The sequence below is a fragment of the Prionailurus viverrinus genome, chromosome F2 (genome assembly GCF_022837055.1).
Source record: "Prionailurus viverrinus isolate Anna chromosome F2, UM_Priviv_1.0, whole genome shotgun sequence".
NCBI classification, from domain to species: Eukaryota; Metazoa; Chordata; class Mammalia; order Carnivora; family Felidae; genus Prionailurus; species Prionailurus viverrinus.
The window spans coordinates 34,221,468-34,244,902 of record NC_062578.1 but is presented as its reverse complement, the minus strand read 5'-3'; the positions used below and the strand labels follow the sequence as shown (position 1 = coordinate 34,244,902).

Genomic DNA, 23,435 nt, shown 5'->3' with positions numbered 1-23,435 from the left:
CACTGGGAGTGGTGGTGGGCGGGGTGGGAGGAGGGGGGGACTCAGGCTATATATAAGATCTTTAACCAGATGGTTATGGGATAGCTGAGGGTTACAAAGGATTCTGAACTACCAAAACTTCCCATTTCACTATCTGGGTGGATGAGGGTGCCATAACCAGGATAAGGATAAGAAGAACAAATTGTGGGAGACAATGCAGTACAAAGCTTAAGAGCCAATTCCACAGTCATACTATTTTGATTTCATTTCCAATTCTACCACTTAACATCTGTGTGGCCAGTTGTGGCAAAAGGCAAAAACAAAACTTTGAGTTTGTTAACAAATTTTTGAGCAAACTGGTTATTCATCCAAATGAATTTAGGTTACAACTTATACCCAGAGGATATGGCCAATTATATGGAAGCTGATTATGTCCAGCTCAATCCTTTAAAAATGCCACGGAATTGTAGAAGAGTTCATTATTATTCGACTGCAAAGAAAAGAAGAGTCCAGAATGTAGATAACGAACTATGCTTCCAGTCCTCCAAGGTTATTGGTCTATCAAATCCTCACTTAGAAGATATATCTCAATTGCCTGCTTACTTCAAGATGTCATCCTTAAGTCAGAAGCAACTGACTTAGAAGGCAACTTTTAAGAAAAAAGAACAACAAATCTGATCCATTTTGCATGCTACACACAGCATCAAGGCTTGGAAAAGCCAGAAAACTGTCACATATCTATCTACCTGAATCAATTAATAAACGTGCTTACGTACTACCTAGTCTGCAAAGTGGGCATGGCAAGAACACAAAAACTGTAGAAGACAAAGTTCCAGTGAATACTTAGCCTAGTTTTGAAAACAATATTAACACATAGTAAACACTTCCGTAACAAGATAGGATGGTACATAATCAGATGCCAGAGATGTTTCATCTAATGAAGTGGAACTTGGAAGGTTAGAAAGCCTGTATTCAGGCAAAGCTATTATATCAACTGCACAAAATCTAAAACTCACTGGAAGTGGCAAAGATACAGATGAAAAAAACAGCTTCCCTGCCCCTAAAATATCCAAGATTTAGCAACTCTAAAGCAGAAGTATTTCATAAAAGCATAAGCTACAAAATAGAAGATTTAATTTTAAATAATACAAGAATGTTACTTCTACATAAGGATCATTCATAAAAAGATATTATTGGTCATTTCAATGAATTTATAAAATGGGAGAGAGTAAATAAGAAGGTGACTCATACTGACTTTCCAGGACCATTCAGTGTTTAGTTCTGCTCCCTGGGAAACCTCTTGCTACGGGACACACTGGGGTGGGTATTTGGTAACCTTAGTAAACAGTATAATGGTTCTGTGTAGGCAGCTTTTTTGATGTACCTCAAAGAGATTGTTCTTACAGAATCCTGTTACAATAAAGCACAATCCCATTAAATTTTATATTTCTGTATGACCTAAATAATTAGAAAGGAAAAATCAACTTTACAGGGACAACTCATCAGTGGGCTTCAATGCCACTGGGACTACATGTTGGGCAAAGGGTAGAGGAAGGAGCAAGAAGCTTTCTTGACACCCAGTGCCTTTTAGCCCTCAGAATTGTTTAGTTTCACTAAACTCCAAATAACTGCCCCTGTGGTCTCGTAAGGATCCAAAGGCATTTAAAGGCATTTCCAAGTTCCTATTCAGGCCCACAGTTCTTCCCCATACTACACCATCATCCCCACTCCTGTCTCAACATCTATGCCAACAACACCTTGGCCTTGTATCCCACAAGTCGATCTCATTCCACTGACCAGCAGGGCTGACCCCATAGCTGTACCACTGCATGCTCCCTCTACAATCTGTCCACTTAACAATCTGCCTCCAGTCCCTCCAGCTCCCCTTCTTCCCACCAGTGCCTAGTGGCAATATCATGATAGGGAAAAGACAGGATAAAATAGGCAGAGAGGGAAAGATGAGGACCTGACATCCCTGGGTGGGGAAAAACACATTTTTTTGGAACAATGCCAGGAATGTCGGACTACAGCAAACCCCCTCAGGCGTAAGGTCCTTCTTAAGAATATAACAGACACCACCTACTCCCCCTCAGGTTTTCCTCAGAAATTTGACAAAAGACCTGACTAAAAATAAGTGGACCATAAAACCTATGACCAACAAGGAAGGGTATGGCCATAGACCACCCCTCATACAATGCAATCGAGCCAATCAGGAATGGACAACCTAGCACCTAGAGTTATCCAGCCAATAAAGGTAAAACCTGAGAAGGAACAAAGGGGAAGGAAAGGGGGGGGGGGACACGGGGGGGCAGCTAGAACCTTAGAGAGCTTTCCTTCTGATCTTACACTCTAATAAAATTTTGCCTGCTTCTCATTTTGTGTCCACCTCTTCATTCATCAAAGCAGTGAGACAATGAACTCGGCTATTGAGGTAAAAAAAAAAAATCCTACAATAGTATCATCACTATTTTATGTTTTCATAGCACTTCACAGTTTCAAACTTTCACATACATTTCTATTTTTTTTTAAGCTTATTTATTTATTTTGAGAGAGAGAGTGCGCACACCACAGAGGGGCGGGGGGGGCGTGCAGAGAAAATCCAAAGCAGGCTCCATGCTGTCAGCACAGAGCCCAACATAGGGCTCAAACTTATGAACCATGAGATCATGACCTGAGCCAAAAGCAGGCGTCCACACAAAGAGACAAAGAATCGCTTAACTAATTGAGCCACCCAGTTGCCCCATGAAAGCTAGCTGATTTCTTAATAAGTTTACTTGTCCACACAGACCTATCTATGTATCACTCACTAATCCTCTTTAATGCAAAACAACACACTCCTGATAATTTACAAGTGCCACTGAGTAAAAAAGAATTAACACTTTTAAACTGTGTCATTCCAGTGACTTTAAAAACACTTGGCAGTATCTGCCAAAGGACAAATAAAGATGGGCATCTAGGGGCGCCTGGGTGGCGCAGTCGGTTAAGCGTCCGACTTCAGCCAGGTCACGATCTCACGGTCCGTGAGTTCGAGCCCTGCATCGGGCTCTGGGCTGATGGCTCAGAGCCTGGAGCCTGTTTCCGATTCTGTGTCTCCCTCTCTCTCTGCCCCTCCCCCGTTCATGCTCTGTCTCTCTCTGTCCCCAAAATAAATAAACGTTGAAAAAAAAAAAATTAAAAAAAAAAAAAAAGATGGGCATCTACATGTACTTTTTAATTTCTGACTATAGTTTGGGGTTTATTTTAATCTAAAAATTACTATCTAATCACAGGCTCTAATAAACTCATCTTTCCTCCATCCTTCTGTACTTTCAATTTCAAAGTTCCTTTTAGTGCACTGTATTATGGAACTTTACAGGAGCACAAGAAGTTTTTTGTTGTTTTTTTTTAATGAGAAAAATGTATTTATGTTCAAAATGTCAAAATTCCTCAATCAGTATCTCCAGCTCATTATTTGATATCTTCACTCAATTTCAGATTTTCAACCAGAGGAGGCAAATACATTAATTTTCCCCAAACTTTTTGGTTCTGTTTTCATTTTTCCTCCCATTTTTACCTCTACTTTTCCACCAACACAAATCTAGTCCTCTTTTCTTGGCTTTATTCCCCCTAAATATATCTCACATCTCCCCTTTCATAAATTCATTCTCTCCCTATTTTATTATCTCATTTTCTTGTGTACAGTGAATTTATATTCAACTGTACCTTTTAAGTGTTATTTCTCTCAATTACACAGAAAATCTGCTTTACAATAAACTTCTCAAAATGCTCTCATTAATATTTTCTGCTGCCACTTCAAGCTAATAAACAAAAACAAAATAAAAATCTTACGTTGAAATGTACTATACACATAATTTTAATTTTCTAAGCACTAAACCTTGATCTATCTGTAGATTCTCTTATCGCCAAATTTAACCATTTCCAAACTATGTGAATTCCTTGCTCTCAAAATTACTCTGTGACCAATCTAAAGTCATGGTTATATAGTTAATACAAACTTCTTTCCCTTCTTCAGATCAACAAACATTCATAGTTAACAATGTGAATGTTATGAGGTAGTCAGAAGCCTTGCTGAATTTAACCTATGTCTCCTCATATTATCATGGCACACACCCTTACTAACAGCTGCCCATTAATTTCCTGCAATTTACTTCCTCATTGCTCTTCACATAAAATTCACTCTATTTACAGAAATTCAGGTCCAATAGCTAGTTAAACTATTTGACTCAATTGTCTTTCTCATTCTAATTAAGTTCCTTCTGGATTCTGGTTAATTCAAATTCCATCCTTGCCTTCAAATCAGCCTTGTATATCACAGGTAGCAAGCCTCCAGTCAAAGCACAACCATGATCACAGTAACTTAATCTGAGAAATAATTACAAGATAGTTACCTATCCAAGGCAAAACTAACCACCCATCCTTTCAAACAAAATGCGTTTCATATAAAGTTCCAGCCAGCAAAACGTACAGGGTCTTCTTGTCTATATGGAATGCAAATTCCTTCCAAAAAAAGTAATAAATAATTAAAAAGAGAATTTAAACAGTAAACTAGAGGTTAAATTAGCAGTAGCTATGACACACCACAGCAAAGCCCAGTCCAGAGGATCAAATATCAAAGATATTTCTATCCTGAGCTGATAAAAGTACCATTTTGCTCTTTTCAAAGTCACAGGTTAACAAATTTTTTAAAAAGTACCTTTACTACAAACTTAATATAAAACTCTAAATAACTAGTAATGTTTGAAGTTACAAGAAACACAAATCCAGCCCTGTCAACAACGAAACTGTCACTTATAGAAGGCTTTCACTGTGCCTGGTGGTACAAGTATTTCTAATAAGGTGAAGAAGGGGTACATAAGGGGAGACTGAAAATAAGAAACTATCATTTACCAAAGTCTAGTTTGAATTTGGATTTGAATTTCTACTCCCACATTTACTAAGAGGCAGTGAAACAGTGGTTAAGAGTGTAAATTCTGCAACCAGACTGCCTAGATTCAAATCTTAGCCCCACTTGACTACTATGTTCAACTTTTGGCAAGCTCCTTTACCTCATAATGCCTCAGTTTTTACGTCTATAAAATGAAGAAGGTAACAATACCTACCTTGAGTTAATGAGTTAACATTGACAAAGCACTAAGAAAAATACCCAGCACACAATAAATGCTTAATAAATAAACTGACAAGACCTTGGACAAGTAATTTAACCTAAGCAGCAAATGGCCTAGGTGAGATCCATGTAACTATTTTGTGACTTACAAAGTGCTGTATAAATGCCAAATTATTAAAAATATAACAGATGAAAGGGAGGACTGGGTGGCTCAGTCAGTTAAACGTCCAACTCTTGGTTTTGGCTCAGGTCATGATCTCAACAGTTCATGAGCTGGAGCAGCCCCACATCAGACTCTGTGCTGACAGTACAGAGCCTGCTTGGGATTCTCTCCCTCCTCATCTCTCTCTGCCCCTCTCCCACTCGCTCTGTCTCTCAAAAATAAACTTTAAAAAAGCAATATTAAATATGAGAAACAGTAAAAAAAAAAGACATTTACAGAAAAATATATATAGTCTTACTATATTTACTGCAATTTATCAGTTAATTTTTCTGAACACTGAGATTACCCTTTTCAAACTTAATACTATAGCCTTTTGAGACCCTTACCCCACCTACTTTAAATAACTTCTGACAGAGATTCTTATAAAATTATACTACATGCAATCCTGTCCAAGTTATGTCTTTAAAAATGAAGTATACCCTCCTACTTTCCAAAGTGATTAAGAGCTTAACACCACTTTCACTTCCTAGGATAGGGCTTCCCCCACTTCGCATTCATAACCAACTCTCCTTTAGCATGAGCATGGGGCTCATGTTTTATTAAAACAAACAAAAAGCAAACCAGATGAAACAAGTGCAATAAGAAGAAGAAAAAAAAAAAGAATGGCAATAAAAAAGGAGGGGAAAAAAAAACCCTGTCTTCTCAAAAGAATAGCCACCCTTCCTTCTCACCTCCTACTCACTTCTCTACCCTTGCAATTTGGTTGCTGCCTCAGCAGTCTACTGAAATATCTCCCCTCATCTTCCATGTCCAAACTGTGGCTACCTCTACCTATTCCTTCCAGGACCTCTCTGTATCATCAGATAATGGTTCATTCAATAAACACTGACTGGGCCTCCATGTTCTCCCCACAAAATCCTGACCTAAGCCTCTCATTTAATATTTCCAGCATAAGAAAAGCAACTTACCATGGGGCAAAAAGGAGCTATCTATCAATAAATGTTAGGCATTTCTTTTAACAATTTTTGTGAAGTCATTCAGCATATATATATATATATATATATATACACATATATATATACACACACACATATATATATATATATACACACACACACACACACACCAGATGTGTCTTCAGGTAATGTGTTAAATCATCTAAGATAAGCTCTTTGCCCTCAATGAGTTTATAATTTAGCAGTGGAAACAGACACAGAAATCAGCAGCTTTAAGCTCATTGCAGAGTATTACAGAAGTACAAAAGAGGAGCACCTAAATTAGATTTGGTGAGAAGAGGTGTCAGGAAAAGCTTCTAAGAGATGGTTAACAGTAAGATAGGTAAAAAGAGAAAACTGTATACTGCACAATATGAATGTCAGCAGGCACTTAGCAAGAATAATTTTAACAGAGTGGTAGGACCAGAAGCTAATGGCTTAAGAAACCACTGTTTAGATGTTTGTGAAGGAAAAGACATATACAGGCTTAAAAGGGTGTATTCATAGGTTTGTTTTTGAAGATGGAAGAGACTTGAATATATTTTCAGACAGGAAGAAGCTGAAGTCATAGAAGAAATGATGAGTACTAGACCAGATCTCTGAGAAGGCAGGGCTAGTTGAGATTTAACACAGAGGTATAGACATAGCTCACACTGAGGATAGACAGAGAAAAGAACAGGTGAGAAGGCCAACCCATTTCCTCAATGAAGTAGGCACTTCTTGAGACACTGGGAATACAAGGCATTCTCTGTTTGAAAAGGGATGCAGCTAGGTAAGGAATTTAAGACAAACAGAGCAGAGACTTAGGCCCAGGGGAGCAGTAGCACCAATCCCCACAGACATGTGAATTTTTTTCCAACTCGTTTTTAACAGTTCATGCTTAGAAGCGATGACACTGATTGTTAGAGTCGTTTAGAGTTTAGGTTCCAAAAGAGAAAAGGGCATATACTCTAGCTACTATCAAACTACTTCTGGTTATTCAAATGTATCATGTATATACACACTCTTGCCACCTTTATTTATTAAAATTCAGCTAGAGAAAACAAGATAATTGGTAGTCTCAAGAAAAGCTCTTTACCCAAACCTCACTAATGACAAATATTTTTCTTTTTAAAAAATTTTTAATGCTAATTTATTTTTGAGAGAGAGAGAGAGAGAGAGAACACAAGTAGGGGAGGGGCAGAGAGAGGGAGGCACAGAATCAGAAGCAGGCTCCAGGCTCTGAGCCTGGCTTGGGGCTCGAACTCACGAACCGTGAGATCATGACCTTAGCTGAAATCAGATGCTCAATCGCCTGAGCCACCCAGGTACCCCTAATGATAAATATTTCTAATTCACTACTAGTCTCCCGTACCCTGGCTGCATGTCAGAATCATCTGGGGAACTGACTATGCACACTGGGGGCTCAAGGTAATTCTCACAGAAACATTTGGGTACTCTCAAACCCTCATCTACTTAATTTCTAACCATTCTTCATGATTTGGTTCAAGTGTCATACCTCCAATTTTGGACTAGTTAGCTGCTTTGTGTTTCATAGCACTGGAACCATGTTTATTTCTTTAACCCCCCCCATTACACAGTAAATTTTTTTGTTACAACTTATCTTTATAATTCCAGCCTGTGGCCTAGTGCTCAGCCCTTAGCGAACACTCAATAAATTCATGTTAAATAAAAATTCACAATTAATAAAACATTAACCCTGTAGAATCGGCTAGTGTGGGTAGGTTAAAAAAAAAAGTACTCATATAGCACAGAACTAAAACTTTAAAATATTATAAATAAAATCCTATAAGATCCTATAAACCTCTATATCCTCTCCCATCTTTGCCCTGGTAATCCATGTCTGCCTTACCAATGTGATTTCATTGCCACAGTCCACAATAACAGCTCAATACAAAAATACCCAATACAAAAGTAAAACATGTTAACTAAAATGCTCATTTGATTAAATACTCCAACATCCAAAAGTATATAAATTTTAATGAAAGTTCATTAAACTTGAAAACTTCAAGCCCTATTCAAAATAATTCACAAGTTATATGCTAATCCCCAAATTACACATCGATTGGACTCTAAAAGTCTGGGAGAAAGATAGCTGCTTAGAACACAGCACAAATTTTCCCATAGAAATGTTATAAATGGTGGTAAGATACCAAAACCAAGCCACAAAAGCCTACTGGACCCATAACAGCTGAACCACTTGCACTGTATAAGGAAACCTATTGTTCCACACAGATGTTTCTGAGCTTCCACAAATACTTATTTGTGTGTATACTCATTGTTCCTGCAAAAATCAAAGCAAAATTCCAAAATAAATTTCTGACATAGAGAAAAAGTACCGAGAGCATTTTGCATGGTGCCTGACACATAGTAAATGCTCAAAAAGTTATAGCTATTTTTATCCAGAACTCTTGATTTCTACCTTGTGTGTTTCTCGAAATAGCTTTATTTTTCTCACTGCATCTGCGACTGTAAATTCCAAGAGTACAGGACAAATTCTCACCATCTTACCTACTCTGCCTACCACAAAGCCTGGCACACAGAGTGCTTAATACTTATTTGCCAATGAAAGATAATCAGTATCAACCGAATCTCAAAAACAATTAAATAAACCCAGACTTAAAACCAAATGGTCTCATTTAGTTTTTAGGTGCTCTTTTAAATGAAACACCATACTTCTCAAATTGACTTTTTCCCTCTTAAAATTATCATCAAAATGAAAGAAAAAGTGTAAAAGTTCCCATAGAAAATATTCCTTCAAGAGTCACTAGCTCAGAAAACACTGCTCTAGGCAACGGTCTCACTAAATGGCACAGTGGGACAGGACATCTAAATTTCTCTGGGCCCTGGAAATCCTATTAAAAGAGCACAGGACATTCTGAGATTTTCTAGCTCACAATTGCTTGTAAAACACTGCATATTTCATGAGAACATAAGAGTAGCAATCATCCATAATCTTCCCACCAACCCAACCCACAACTGTTTTCAAAGTATTATTTTCCTCCAATACACTTTTTTTTTTTTACGAAGTTGCAATCCTAGTGTACAAGTCATTTTGTTTTCTACTCCCACCCCCATTTACAGTAAGAACTGCCTATTACAAACTTGACTGAGCTGCGACAAACAGCAGAGAAAGCTAACTTATGCTTACAGTTGTAAAAACATAACTTTGGCAACAATTTTCTTGAAGGCCACAAGATGGTGATATTGCTCCATAAAATGCATCTTTAAAAATATATATAATTGAATACATTATACAAACTTCCCCAAAAATGAAATTAACAGTTTATTCTGCTGGAAGCAAGGGGTATCAAAAATGCTTGTACTTCATTTACTAGAAAACATTAGTTAGGACAAAAACATGAAATTTAGCAGAAATTATTCTAATTAAGCCAAGCAATGATGGCCCTTAAAAACAAAACAAAAAACACAGTATTTTGGCACTGTTATTCTATCTTTTATCACACTAACTTTCCTTCTCTCCTTGCTCCATTGCCTTCCTCCTCCTCAGGTCATCATAAAAAAGTGAAACACATTTTTACTTTATTTTTCAGTTATTCTTAATTTAGAGAGATGATTCCTATTTTTGTTTTAAAAGAACTGACACTAATATTTATTTACATCAACAAAGGAAAACTACACCAAAATAATATCAATAATGAGAATGAGATAGCTTCTTTTCTAATTATAATTTCTCAATTTCTCATAATATACAGTATTGTTTACAATGGCAAAACACCAAAACTTTTCAAGCAAAAAATTTTTGTATTTGATAATTTTGTCCCCATCTTACTGAATATCAATAGAAAACAAATTTCCCACTCATGTGCTGGATTACATTAATTAAGAAAATAAAATTTAAGTAAAAAGAGCATCTTAAAACTTGAGTTCCAAACTTACATCATCAACTTACAGGAATAAAAAGAGCTGAGTAAATACTTCCTAAGTGTAAGTCTAAGATGATACAGTGTAACTACCTGGGACAATGTGCACTTACATGGGGTGTCTAAGTGACACAGAAACACAGCCAGTTTTAAACCTGGGATCTGAATCAGGTCTCTGACTTCAAAACCAGTAAGAATAACAGTGACCATTTATTGGACTCCTATTATTTGTCAGTCACATAACAAAACAAACAAACAAAAAAAACCAAAAAACTATCTCTAATGTTTTCAATTATCCTTCAGAGTCACTAATTATTCCTACTGACAAATGAAGAAAATTAGGCTTTAAGAATTTATTGCCCAGGGCCATAAGACTAGTGAAAGTCAGGATTTTGAACTCTGATCTCTTGGGCTCAAAATCAATGTTCTTTTTACTACGTTTCACTACAAAAACAGAATATAAAAAAACAAAATGCCGGGGCACCTGGGTAGCTCAGCTGGCTAAGCATCCAACTCTTGATTTCGGCACAGGTCATGATCTCACAGTGATCTGCACTGACAGCGAGGCCTGCTTGGGATTCTGTCTCCTCTCACTGCTCCTCCCCAGCTTGATCCCTGTATGTTTCTCAAAATAAATAAACTAAAGAAAAAAAGAATGTTGGGGTGCCTGGGTGGCTCAATTGGTTAAGCATCCAACTTCGGCTCAAGTCATGATCTCACAGTTTGTGAAATGGAGTCCTGCATCTGGCTCTGTGTTGACAGCTCAGAGCCTGGATAAAGCCTGCTTCAGATTCTGTGTCTCCCTCTCTCTCTGTTCCCCCTGCCCCCACCATCTCCCTCTCTCTCTCTCAAAAATAAAACCTTAAAAAAAAAAAAAGTGCTGAGCTAAACCCATGCCTTAAACTGAGCATTTTGCTATATCAACCTGACAGTACTATTTTCTTATTTTATCACTTAAAGATTAAGCAACTTCAAGTAGGTGGTTTCTGGGGCTTTTAAGCTAGTCATTAAAAAATGCTTTTCCTAAAAACTGAAAAAGAACAAGTAATCTAAAAAAGATAACGTGTAAAGCGTAAACATGCTAACAATGAAAGAGGCAAATTGTGGAATCACAGTTAATAAATCACTTCCATGTATTCTGGGAAAAACATCCAGGGCAACATAACATTCCTACTTTTGCAAGTATCAAACTTAATGTAATTATATTATGTACAATCTCATATTTCAAAATGACAAAAAGATTTCCAGAAATAATTGGTTGGTTGTTTCAAAGCACTGTATTTTAATAGTATAATACTTGATTTCCAGACTTTTTTCCTTTGAATCCAAAATTTTTTAACGTTTGATATTCTTCAAATATACAGTATCTGCTACATCTCATGAAAGTTTAGAGCTAAAGCTGAGAGGTGATTAACAGACTTACTCAGGGACACAAAGCTTCTTAATGGCAGTCCCAACCCAGGCCTGCTGATGAGGTTAGTGCTCTTCTGCATTGCACTGATAAGATATCATGACCCAAAGTTAAGTTCACACCAAAACGGTTCCTGATTCTTCTTAATACATTAAAGATGCTAATTTACTAGCATTTAAGTAGCCATGGAAATGTGCTAATGCTTCAATTCCAAAGTGCCAATTTCCAGTGTAAGAAGAGCACACTGAGGTAATGTAATATAAAGAACTACTTATAGAGTAGGACACACCTAAGGTCAAACTTCAACTCTATTTGTATATAATTAACCCCTCTGAGTCTCAGTTTTCTCATCTGTAAAATGATACTAACATGGTTTTAAGAAGGAAAAAGGAAGTATTAATTAACATCAACTCTAGGAAACTAGAACTGTTTCTAGAATTTGGAATACAGAGGATGTGCAATGAGTATTTATTTCCTAACCCTATTCCTTCACCACCACCACTCTGGTCATATTCTCAAGATTCTGAGGCAGAGAAACTCCAATACTGTTCTACCATACTTCCACAACAGTAGAGGATAAGAGGATAAGAAAGGCATTTCAGTCACATGGCCATGGTGCAAAATGATACACAGCAAAACCCCCTGAATCTGCAGTAAAGATCAAAATTACATTTAACCACTCAAGAGAAATAATGGTAAATTTTTGTTATAAATACACAATTTCAGGATTTCTAAAGCTACTCAAGTAACTGACACACAATGTTAATTTACTATTACTCTTCCTAAGAATTTTAAAGCAGGCTGCTAAGTATAAACTTCCATCAGATATTCTCACTCTTAGAGAAAAATATCAGAATCTAAAATACACAGAAACTTTCCAAAATGAGAAAATCAACTAAACAGCTAAAACTTTACTCTTAGAATAATGTAAGTCTTCTCATGTTTAAAATACAGTAGAAATACAGGGAATCAGTCCTTTATCCACAAATCTAAAACCCAGAAAACTATAAAATCATAAAGCTACTTCATAACTCATTTGGTGTCAAAAACTAAACTGACTTGGACTCATTTAATAGCAAAATCTGACTGGATGTGTGGTCATCCATTATTTTATCCATACTTAAACACTGCTGAAGAAAGTAGAGGCTACTGCCCTATATTTCACTGGGGTTTTACCTAACATAGTGTATGGAGTCCATTACCATTCTAAATTAAATATAAATTCTGAAACCTATCTGTCATCAACAAGGTATTATGAACCCATCCTATTTACTTGTTTCTAAGTGCCAGTTTTAAGTCACACAAGAAAACTATGAATTAGGTATTATTACTACTACTTTACATATGAATACCTAGTTTACATATGATAATATGAGGGCTTAATCCAAGGTTAATTTGACAAAGATCACTTAGCCAATAATAACCGCAAGTTAAGCATCTGACTCTTCTTGATTTCAGCTCAGGTCCTGGATCCCAGGGTCGGTTATGGAATCGAGCCCTTTGTCAGCTCTACACTGGAGGTTCTGTTTCCCTCTTTGTCCCTTCACCACAAGCTCTCTCTCAAAAAAAAAATAAATAAATAAAATAAAATAAAATAAAATAAAATAAAATAAAATAAAATAAAATAAAATAAAATAAAATAAAATAAATAAAATAAAATAAAATAAAATAAAATAAAAAAATAAAATAAAATAAAATAAAATAAAATAAAATAAAATAAAATAAAATAAAATAAAATAAAATAAAATAAAATGAAGAGGGGAGGCACCTGGGTGGCTCAGTTGGTTAAGCATAGGACTCAAGATCTCGGTTCAGGTCATAATCTCACAGTTCTTGAGTTCAAGTCCCTCATCAAGCTCTGCGCTGATGGCACAGAGCCTGCCTGGCATTCTGTCTCTCCTTCTCTGCCCCTCACCTGCTTGTGCCCTCTCTCAAAATAAATAAACTTAAAAAAAAAAAAGAATTTGGAAAACTCAAATCTAAGTTTGTCTTACTTTAAGGCCTAACCAATTAAATAGCTAACACTTTAAAGGAAAATTAAATCACACAAAAGTTTAAACAAGTTACAATTGCCAAAACTTTTAACTTAGAACAATGAAATTCTGGAGTATAATGTACATTTTCCATCCTGGGTATTCACATGTAAATATTGACAATATTATTTCACAGCTCATAGGACAAGAAATGAGTTTATTGTTGTTTTTCTCTCCAAAGCACTGGCCACAAAGTCAGTGAAATCAAACACAAAAACAGTATGTTCCTCAAACAAATGCCAACTAATCCTTTCCACTCAAATTTAGAAAGAATCATGGGTCTGGCATGTTTGTTTTTTTTACCACAAAATGCACTAACACAATAAAAATATGGTTAATATAAACATAGGTTAAGTTTTTCCAGGAATAGCCCAAACTTAAAGATCTGCTCTTCCATTATCAGATATGGTCACAGGACTGAGGAAGGTTTAAGTGACATAGACGCAGGCTGTCTCAAACCACTGCCTTAAACAAAAGTTAGAGAAAATAAGCATCAACTTTTTTTTCTTGACGATTTAAAATTAAATCTTTTCTCACAACATTTTTCCCAAGTCAACACCCTTAAGCTAAGCAATGGCTTTTCCCCACAAGAGACAGATTATAGATTATGGTCTTCATCCAACCTACTTTCTACCCAAATGACCAAATTCTAAAGTAGGCATACTTCAATCTATTTTGAGTTATTTTCACTAAATGAAAAGCAATCAGACTATCTGAAAATTACAATATCTAATTTAACTGTTTCCATAGGCATTTTTATAGAAGAAATATCTCTAAGTTTATTTATTTTGAGAGGGAGGGAGGGGGAGGAGGAGGGAGGGAGGGAGGGAGGGAGGGAGGGAGGGAGAGAGGGAGAGAGAGAGAGAGAGAGAGAGAGAATGCACAAGCAGGTGAGAGGCAGAGAGAAGGAGAGACAGAATGCCAAGCAGGCTCTGCACCATCAGCATAGAGCCCAGTGCAGGACTTGAACTCAAGAACCATGAGATCATGACCTGAGCTGAAATCAAGAGTCAGACTCTTAACTGACTGAGCTACCAAGGCATCCCAAGAAGAAATACCTTTACTCAAAAGAGTATCTTCTTTTGTAGAAGCATGGGGAAGTTTTTTTGAACAAGGAAGCCTAATGGATGCTTCTTGCATAGGTACTTCTCCTGCCTACTACTTACATAATCACCCTGTATCAGGTTTCTATAGTTTGTTTGGATCAAGTCATTGGCAATTATCTTAAGCCTCTTTAAACATCTGAAAGGTTCAGATGGTAAGCTCTCTGTTTACATTATACATGTGTTTACTGAACACCGTAGCTTTAAAAACAGTCTCTGAGAACACTAGAACCCCCAAATTACTGACTCAGTCTCTACCAGCAGTTCTCAAACTAATATGTATAAAATCATCTGAGACATTTGTTAATAATGAAGATTCTTGAACTCCACTGTCAAGGACCATACCATAGTTCTCAAAAAGTATTCAGACATCTTGTTTAACAAATACCCCAGATGACTCTGATGAAGGGGCTGCGCACCGATAAACACTGTTCTATACTGTAATTCATCTATTGATGGTATTAACAATTTCTTGCTCCCAAACTGTGCAGCCAAACCATCACCACTGAGAAACTGCCAGCCATGTTGAGTCAGTGTCCTTCTCAGATTCATTCTTAACCTTTTAACAACTTTTTTAAGTTAAAAGGTAAGATCAGACATACTGCTCTGCTCATGCCAAAACTAATCCTAAACTATCTTTGAGTTGAAATGAGTGGTTCACAGAAAAGTGGATTGTTTGAATTTTGCTTATTAGTAATTGTGAAGAGCAATAAAAATGACTTAAGAGCTGCTTATGTCTCAGGGACCAGCCTTCAGCTTTACAAACATTATCTCAATTAATCCTTACAAAAATCCAGTAACAGAAATATTCACTACATTTTACAGAAGAAACTGAAGCAACAATGCTATTAAAAAGCATTGACAGAAGTCAGTTACACCTGACTTTAAAGCTACAGTTCTTAACACACATGCCAAAATGCCTTTAATTCTTAAACTTTAGAAGTGCCACGATCTAGTTTATTACTTTGGTAAAGTATGTCCTACTTTATACAGAGCAAGTTCATTTAACTAATTCTCCTTCCCACACTAAGCACAAAAAATAGTACAACTTGGCAAGCTGGGGTTAACATATGACTGGAGTATCCTACTTCAAGTCAGGACTCAACAGTTTGCTTCCACCCACCCTATTTAATCATAATTATGGGTATACTAAACAGCTATCAAAAGAACTTTTTTCATTAGTTAAATAAAAAAGCTATCACACCTACAATTCTGTTAATGCTAGTACATTTCTGAACTACCCTGAAGAGTCATAGAGAAACACCTTAAGGTAATTCTATCTGTTCCCCTTCTTTGTGCTCTACCCTTTCCTATTTATATAAATTGTTTCTCAGTACATTCAATTACCAAACTCCTCCCCACAACAGCCAACATAATATTTTCAGAAATTTGCAGAGATTTATTTACACTAGGATGCAGGAGTTCATTTCTCAGTATACATGAAATGCTTCAAATCTACCTAAATTCTTTAAATGAAATACATTGATTCATTATTCCATCCAGAAACTATACTGTAATAATAATGTAACATTCATCTTCTTCATCCCACTGTTAGCCATAACGTTATACAGTAGATAACGTGAACTATAAAAAAAAGAAAATACCACTGAGACTAAGATACACTGATAAAGCAATGAAGATAAAGTGAGGAAAAACCCAGCTAAGCACTCAGAGTCTACTTGTTCCTAGAAAGGATAAAGCATTACTTTCTGTCTTACCATTCCCGAATGAGAGAAAAGTCCCATCCCAGTCTCTATAAGTGTATACTCTCCACTGTAACAACTCCTCTCCAAGGAAGAGTGGCTTATCCTAACCTTTCCCCAAGACACTGCAAACAGAAAATAGTATTTGTGAGGCACCAGGTTGCTCAAGGTTTGTCAAGGCCAGAGTGACTCACCAAGGAGCTCTGCTACCGTTAAGCCTCACATCTAATCACAAGGGCTAAGAGGAGGGCTCCCTGCCCACCATAGCCCACTCTGCACAGTGTGCTGACTGGGACATTTGTCTCATCCAATTTGGGAGACTTGGGTAAAATCACTGCTTCGGAGCAGCCTGGGCTCTGGGTTCTGTACTTTTTTAGACACCACTGCCCTCAAGTAGAGCAAGTCAATTCTGCCCCATTATGGGTGAAACCCCAGAGTTCCAAAATTTTCTTTTCTACCCAAGGATATTGCCAGCTATTTCCATTTGTATAATAAGCCAAATATGCTATTGTTTTTGCATTTCAGACTCCATTTTCCCACTGACAGGCCTAGTACTGAAAGTACTAGGCAGCCTAAGTCTCAGTTTCATAAACAGTTTTCCAGAAGCCCCATTTTGGGGTAATACAGCTGTCTGGTACAATCCTGGGATTCACGTACTTGTCTCATCTCTTTCTCTTGAATCTGGGCTGGACCCGTGAATTGCTTTAATCAACAGAGGTGGCAGAAATGACGCTATGCTCATCTCAAGCCTATGCCTTAAGAAGGCCTGGTTGCTTCTTCTTTTGCACTTGTTGTGAGTCCTAAGCCACCATGTAAGGCCAGCAAAACTGCTGCAAAGGCCGTGGGGGGGGGGGGGGGGGGGGGCTGACACTATGAGAAACATGAAGAAAAAGAGAGTAAGAGAAAAAAAGAGAGAAGACCAGCTCCCAGCTGAACTGCCAGCTGAATGCAGCCTTTAGAGTAGCCATCAGCAAAACTCAAAATCCTCAAGTAAGTCCAGTGCAGGATAGTAAAACGGTAAGCAAATAAGATGGTTGTTCTGGGGCACCTGGGTGGCTCAGTCCATTGAGCATCCGATTTCAGGTCAGGTCATGATCTCGCGGTTTGTGAGTTCGAGCCCCGCGTCGGGCTCTGTGCTGACAGCTCAGAGCCTAGAGCCTGCTTTGGATTCTGTGTCTCCCTCTCTCTCTGCCCCTCTCCTGCTCATGCTCTGTCTCTGTCTCAAAAATAAATAAAACATTAAAAAAATTAAAGAAGAAAAGGTGGTTGTTTTAAGTCACTTAGTTTTAGGATTGTCACACAGCAATAAATGACCAAAACGATGTTTACCTGGTTCCTTGTGTTTTAATTTTTTTTTTACTGGTTATTTATTTTTGAGAGACAGAGAGAGACAGCATGAGTGGGAGAGGGGCAGAGAGAGAGAGAGAGAGAGAGAGACCCAGAATATGAAGCAGGCTCTAGGCTCTGAGCTGTCAGCACAGAGCCCGATATGGGGCTCGAACTTATGAGCCGTGAGATCATGACCTGAGCCAAAGTCAGACACTCAACTGACTGAGCCACCCAGGAGTCCCTGGTTCCTTGTGTTTTTACCTAATTTGTTCAAAACTCAGAGAAAAGGAGAGAGATGAAATTAATTATAGTCCCAAACATCCACACAACCGCGTAAGATAAAGTCTTATGCCCTTCTTAATGTTAGTGAGTCTACTAAACTCTGAGTTCCAAGAGTACAGGCTTCATGTTTTTCCTCTCAGCACTGTACCCCAGCACCCAGCACAATACCTGGCATGTAATAGTTACATAATAGGCTGTATTATGAATAAACAATAGGTTTAGGGAATGTCAAGACAAATGTTAGTTTTCCTTCTAACTTAGGAATTATCTGGCATATGGTTTCACATAATATATTCCAAAAGTTGCTTAATCATGTGAATCTGAAGTGTATACAAGAGCTTTAATGGCAAATCTTTTTTTAATGATAAAGCTTTTTATGTAATAGTAAAAATCACGAAACATCATGACACTTTTGGAAATCACGTCTTGATTTATATGCTCCAAAAATACAAATTTTCAGAAACTGGGCTTTTATAAAGGAAGAACAAACTTCATCTGTAAAAACAGCTGAATTAAAATCAAATTTTCAGGGGCGCCTGGGTGGCTCAGCTGGCTAAGCATGTGATTTCAGCTCAGGTCATGGTCTGCAGTTCATGATCTTGTGGTTCATGTGTTCGAGCCCCACATCAGGTTAGCTCAAGCCCCGCTTCAGGTGAGCCCTGCTTCTCTCTCTCTGCCAGTCTTGGGATTTTCTCTCTCTCTGCCCCTCACTCATTTGCGCCCTCTCTTAAAAAAAAAAAAAAAGAAAAAAAACAAAAAAAGAAAGAGAGAAAATCAAATTTTCAGAAAGAAATTAATATTTATATTTCACCAATGTAGTTTTTCAGAAAAAAAAAATCAACTTTAGCTCTTTTCTTGACAGGCTAACTATTTTGTGTTGAATACTTACAAATTTCAAAATTACCCAACAACAGCCACTGCTATGAGGTTACCATTTTAACACAAAGGAAGTAGACAAGTTCACATGTACATAGTACAAAAGTTTTAACACAGATTCCAAACAGATAAATTCTAACTCCTCACATATAGCCTTCAGCTAAATTTTCATTGTAGATGAATAGTGCAAAAAAAAAAAAAAAAATTGCTGACATAGGAACAAAAATATGAGTTTTAGCTCTAGTTCTAATTTTAGCTACCTACAAGTCATACACTTGAAAAAATGTTTTAAATTCTTTGAGCATCAATGTATTCATCTAAAAAGCAATAATTATCTCCTGACACATCTACTGCTCAGCTGTCATGAGAATCAAATGATAGTCTATATAGCCATTATGGAAAAATGTCAAATGCTATACAAATGTAAGATATGATACTCTTCTTAATGCCAGCAGAGAAGAAAAATCATCTATGTATGTGCTTTTGCTAGACATTTTTCCTCCATTAAGTATTAGCAACTACTCCCTTCAACACCACTAAAAAGGCCAATTTATTTTTTCCACTACTTGTTATTACATCATATTTTTCTAGAAATGGTAAAAAAGACCCCAGTCTTTCTAATAATTATGGAATCAAAGTTTCTAGAGCTATGCAAGACACTAAATAATAACTTGTTCAGGTTCCCTTCCAGGAAGATAATCTTATAGGTGGAGAAAAGTCAATTATTTACTAATCAAATTATGCTTTAACCATACTAGGAAGAGTTAGCAACTTAAAAAATGAAAAAATGCACTGACTAGAACCCCACACTTCTTTTGTAAAGTTTCTATTTTCATTTGATAAGGCTTCATGAATGAAGTAAAATGAGTATTCTTAAGTAAGGCATACCTGAATACAGAAGATAGAATAAAGATAAAAATTCTTAAGGTTTCTTATTTCATTTACCTTCCCTATCCACAAACCCAAACTGAGATACAAAGGAAATTAAAAAGTAAATGACTGGTCTGATATTGCTATCTGCTGCTCTCCATACACCCCATTCATTCTGTCTCACTAGCTCTCCTGAACATGGAAAACAAGAAGGGTGCAGACAGTTCAATGAAAATCAAAGACCCGAGAATCACAGAAGGTTAAAAACCAGAAGGAACCTCCAGGATCATTTAGTCTTACTGATGAGGTCACTTAAAGGTAGTAACTATATGCAACTAATGCTAAATCATATATCTAACAAGAAAGAAAACCATCAGTGTCAATCAGCTGCTGATTCCACTTTATACTAACTGAAACACTTAGGGCAAATCATTTAACCCCTTGGGTTAATTTGTCGTTATATAATAGCAAATAACACAGCATAGTCAAAATTCTTTGTAAGCCATAAACCACAACACAAATGTAAAGAGATATATACATAAGTGTATATGAGGTAAGTCTCTATAGTAAGGGTTATCAGTAAATGAAAGAATTTGAAGATTCAATGGTTTTAAAAGCCGCAGTTAATTCTGAGAGTTGCTCCTAGCCCAAACCATTGACCCACAGGTTCCATGGATAAGCTTCAGGTGAGTTCAGGTTCATGGACTTCTCTAAAATTACATTCACAGGGGCACCTGTGTGTCGGCAGGCCTGCGTCGGGCTCTGTGCTGACAGCTCGGAGCCTGTAGCCTGTTTCAGATTCTGTGTCTCCCTCTTTCTCTGACCCTCCCCTGTTCATGTTCTCTCTTTCACTCTGTGTCTCAAAAATAAATAAATGTTAAAAAAATAAATAATTAAAAATAAATAAATAAGTAAAATTACATTCACAAAGCACAGGTGCATATGGAAGTTTTCCAAGCCAGATTTTTTTAGTTTAACCAAGGATTAGTAATTATCAAAAGGTTGAAAACTGCTGTAAAGTAACATACGTTTGCCAAAGATAAAGCTTCCAAAGATGTTGCTCAAAATGGTATTTTCCCAACCTAGATCAGAATCTTAGTTATTTTTACTTTCTTCATTTCTCTCTCATCATCAAATTCTGTCCATTCAACTTCCTTCCTCCTTTCCATTACTATTATGACAGCCATAGTTCATACCCCTATTATTTATGACCACAGCAATCAAGAGGTCTTTCTCCCTCCAGATATCTACCTCAATTCACACTACACATTGCTGCCAAATTCATCCTCTAAAAACAAAAATTTAATCATTTCATTCGCAACTCAAAAATCATCTGTTAAACCCCCAATGCCTACTAAATCCAAGGTCATTAGCCTTGCATTAAAAGCAATCAAACTGGTTCAAACTTTTACTTCAATTTTTATCACCCTTTACATTAGCACAAATACTTTATGTTCCATCCAAATAGAATTACTTGCCTCTCCGCAAATATATGAACTCTGTGCTCTTTTCTCTCAGTCCTTCTCTCTGCTTGGATTACCTTTCTCAGCTTATCAAAAGTCATAATCATCCTTCAAAACAAAGACTTCAGAAGCCTGAAGGCTCTATGAATTAACACCTCTCACCCCACCTTGCTAAATACGATGTGAGCTCTACCCCCTCGCAATCTGAATTCCATATGAAATTTAGCTATGTATTAAAAGACACATGAAGCATTTGTGTATAGTCCTACCTGCCTAACTAGTCTGTGAAGGCAGAAACTGCTATAATTCGCACCTTTACATTCCCCCTAATACCTCACACAGTCATGCAGTAGATGCAAGGAAGTAAAAGAAATTTCAGCCTTCATGGGGTAAACAGCAAAAATTACTATCTCTTTGCAGGCAGAGAACTTACTTGCGACATCCTTTATCACACCAGGCTTCCAAAAAACATAACCTTTTTTAAGTCCTGGTGTTGGATATCTTATAAACAGTTTTGCATTTTACGGAAAGGACTACTTGAAAACATTAATAAGCTACATATCAAGTAACTATTCCACATACTTTACACTTCTCAATTTGAGTAGCTCCCAACACTTGGTCACTAAGGTTTCACTTAAAAAATATATTAACTATTTACGAAAAGTGATCATTTCCAATCACAGCTACATACCTACTTAATGGCTAAAACAAGTCACAAATAAAGAATGCCTTTGTTTTTTAAAAGGTGCATTTTGCTTGTATAATACAGAGACTTAGACAGGTAAAGTGGATTTATACATCAGGATGAATTCTTGCAGAAATCCGCAAACATTGCACACCAGGCACTTCAGGTAAAAAACCTGGTAAAAAAAAAAACAGGCAAAAAACCAAAGGGGGATAAAAGATAACTTTGTACATTATTCTTTTCCACTATTACCAATAGCTTTTTAAAGCAGAAACTCAAATCTTCTTGCACATTAGCCTACACAAAAAGATAAAAACTTGCCAAGCAGAAAAAGAAAGCCATATCAAGCCCCTGGAAAATATTTTAACCTGGAAAGTAAAAATGTCAAAATAATAGATACTTGTCTTTGGTAAGGAAGGTTTCATATAATTATGGGAGCATTGGACGCTCAACTCCAAACGATGGAGTAAAGAGAAGACTGATCATTTAAGGGCTGTAAAAGCAATGGGCAAACTACAAAATTAAAAAAAAAAAAATTAAAGATGAAAGACGGTCCAAGTCACAGATAAGGACTACTAAAAACTGCAAGGTCACTGGTATCTACCGGGTCACAAAGGTGGAGGTGGGGGTTGTGTTGGGGGGGGGGGGTACTGCAGAGTCCGTGAAGAACCCGGAGTGATTTAAAAAAACAAAACAAAACAAAACAAAACACGTCATTAAAAGACGTTCGAAGCCTGGGAGTCCTTGGTTTGGGACGGCAGAATTGCGGTGAAAGTCAGGGCACGGGCAGTAAGTCCACACACTGGTGTTTTTCGGAGAGGTGTTAAGCAAAGGAAAAGAAGGTAGAACGCTGAGAAGGCTAAGGAAGCTTGAGAAGCGCGGCTGCAGAGTCACGGAAACACTTCGCTCCAGTATCATTAGCTCGGGCCTGTGCCAAGGCCAACTCGGGGCAAGACCCGTGACCCCACCCCAGAAAACTCCCGGCCCCTGGGCTGGAGAAGGCAGCTAGGGCGGCGCGGACCGTCCCCGACGGCCCCTCAGAGGGTCCCGCCCCGGGGCTACCAGTGCCGGGCTACCGGCACCGCCGAGAAGGCTCTGGGCCCGCGCCCCCGCCCTGCCCGCACCCCCAGTCCCCTGCCGAAGCGTCCTTACCCGGCGCGAAGCTGTCGGCTCCCGGCGGTCGGGCGGCCAAAGCAGCGGCGCCTCCTCCAGCGGCGGGCGCCCTCACCCTTCCGCACCCAAGATCGCCATCTCGCAGCAGGCGCGGCGGCGGCGGCGGCGGCAACAGCCACCCAGGCGTCGGCCCCGGCAGCCCAGGCCGCCTGCAGCCACTGGGAACCCGCTCGCCGCGCTCGCCGACACCCGACCCTCCCCCCACCCCCACCCCGGCCACGCGCCACCCCCAGCAGACCCCACACCTCCCTCCTCAAGAGCGCGCCGCGTGCTCGCGTCGCCGGCGCCGCGCCGCGAGCGCGCGCCTCCCCGCCGGCCCCGCACAGCGCGCTGCGCCGCGGCCGCCTAAAACCTCCAACTCCGGACGCGGAATCCGGCTTCC

The 23,435-nt window shown here is 38.1% G+C and overlaps 1 protein-coding gene across 4 annotated transcripts in view; it reads right to left on the bottom strand.

Annotated features, from left to right (window-relative positions):
- The window catches only part of WWP1 (WW domain containing E3 ubiquitin protein ligase 1), a 136,815-nt gene extending 113,651 nt beyond the window's left edge, over positions 1 to 23,164 (bottom strand). For 3 of the 4 annotated variants that reach the window (XM_047841805.1, XM_047841809.1, XM_047841808.1), the window contains exon 1: positions 23,033 to 23,162. The gene's annotated coding sequence lies outside the window, so the exon portion shown is untranslated. Of the gene's footprint in view, positions 1 to 23,032 lie in introns of all 4 variants that reach the window. The other variant, XM_047841806.1, reaches the window with a different exon arrangement.
- Between the last annotated feature and the right edge of the window lie 271 nt (positions 23,165 to 23,435).